The following is a 2,399-nucleotide window of genomic DNA, read 5'->3' on the forward strand; positions in this document are numbered from 1 at the left end:
AACACGTTTGAACTATTATAATTCATTTTCACGACACGTATGTTTTGATGTAATATATTATTGGTTCGTTTATGTTTCGAATATATAATATATATGAGATTCTCTTTCTATACGTAACATGGGGAGAATTTATCATTGCAGGGGAGATAGACTTTGAATACCTAGACTAAATATGAGGATAAGATTTAAAAAAAAAAAAAAAAACAACAACAACAAATTAGCTGATGGTTAATTTGGATGAGTAATGGTTGACTTTTTGATGGTGTTGAGCACTAATGCAATTAGATTATATCACATCTCAGCCGCGAAAGACATGCATGGCTAGCTTGGTCTCGAATTATTTTTTGTCATTTCATAAGCTTTCAAATGGCAATTTCAACTATGCATGAATATTTATTGTGGGAACTAAATATGGATATATTTGAATTCATAGTTACAAAATACACGGCGAGGACTGCGAGGCACAACATGTTCTTCACAATTAGATCGCTATTAGTTTATATTCAAACAGCTACTGTTGAGCTGCCTTGCTGACCCTCTACTCATTCCAGGTGAAAAATCGGTTTTTAAAAAATAGTAAGAACTAGCTTAGAGATGATCGTGACAGTTTGAGTCGACTAAATGATATAAAATTAGGGTTTGATGATGATGCTGGTTTGACAAAATAGATAGTTTGAATAATTAAAAAAATAAAAGTGATGATGCTCGTTAAATATTGTTTGAGATTTATATCCCAGCTAGTGCTGCCGCTAGCATCTAGCAATGATCGATAATTCACAGAATCACAGGTTAACTCGTCACACTAGTTTTGACTGCTACGCATATCGCTAGTGCTATTTTTAAGATTAATTAATACTAGCTAGTCTAATCCCGCTGAATATTTTTTGTTTTGTTTTGGATAAAAGAATTTTAAATTATATTAAGGGATTTTGTCAATTTACCTAATTTCTATGGATTATTTTCTCACTTACCTCATTAAGTTTTTTTTTAATTCTCTCTTACCCAAAACACTCTAAGAAGTCTTCCCTAATACCTTATTAAGTTTTTTTTTTTTTGAGACTATTTTACCCTCATTCTTTTGTTACTTAGAGAGAGAGAGACAGAGAGAGACAGAGAGAATGGAAGAGAGAGAAACCATAGAAGACTTTGCTGGAGCCCGGTCACCGGTAGCCAGAATCGCGTCAACTTTCGCAGGAATCCGGTCACCGGCCACCGCCACCGGACTTCTCTGAAAACCTCCCCAGAGGTCTCTAAAGAGGTCGTCAGAGATCACATAGGTCGCCGGAAAAGTTTATTACCCCTAAATAGACATCTATTGTCCCCTAATAGAGGGGCAATAAACCTCAATAAACCTCTATTGCCCCCCAATAGACATCTATTGGGGAGCGATAGAGGTTTATGAAACCTCGCGGGAAGTCTTCAAAGAGGTTGTTGTAGATCTCATATGAGGTCAGTGAGATTTATTACCCCCTGAATAAACATGTATTGCCCCCTAATAGACGTCTATTGTCCCCCAATAGCCCTTTATTTCTTAAAATTAGACAAATAAAACTTTGATTAAAGAAGAAAAAAAAAATTAGATTACATCAATTCAAAACGTCTATTGCCCCCCGATAAATTTTTTTTCTTTTTTCTTTCCTTCTGGGCCTTTTGCCCCCATTTTACTAAAAAGAAAGAGAGAAGAAGAACGATTTGGCATCTAGAAAATGCTCTAGACACCCAACTCAAAAGATGGACGCGTTTCTCGCCGGTGTTTGGAGCTCCGACTCCAAAGTAGTTGCATCTGGTCGAGCCGATCCAAAGTAGATCATTCAATCAATCACAGCCTTAGAGTGAGAGAGAAAAAGTACAAATGTGGAACATGACGCCGGCGATGCTGAAGATGACGACGACGACGACGTCGGTGTTGGAAAACGACGGGGAAGAAGGCTGACTGAGGGATTAGTGCGGGGAAGAAGGTCGAGATTAGACTCGGAGCTTTTGTAATTAAGATCGTCGTCGTCGTCATCGACGACGTCCTTGCACAGAGAGAGAGAGAGAGAGAGAGAGAGAGAGAGAGAGAGAGAGAGAGATTCTAGTCATCAGCGTCGGCGTTGGGGTCCTCTTCCTTGAAGAGAGAGAGATGGATCCTTGGGTCGTCGTCGACGTCCTTGTAGAGAAAGAGATCCGTGATGAGAGAGAATCGTCGACGTCATACTTGCAGAGACAAAGTCGTCAACATCGTCCTTGTAGAGAGAGATCGATGATGAAAGATAGTCGACAAGAAAGATAGAGTGGTGACATGTAATTTTTAATTTTTTGAAGCCCAAAATCGTCATTTAGCTATCAAGTGGAGTTAGTGGGAACAAAATTCTGTTGGTGATGTAAGTGGGCTAATTTTAGCCCATTTTAGTGTTATG

Source organism: Rosa chinensis, chromosome 1 (assembly GCF_002994745.2).
Source record: "Rosa chinensis cultivar Old Blush chromosome 1, RchiOBHm-V2, whole genome shotgun sequence".
Taxonomy (NCBI): Eukaryota; Viridiplantae; Streptophyta; class Magnoliopsida; order Rosales; family Rosaceae; genus Rosa; species Rosa chinensis.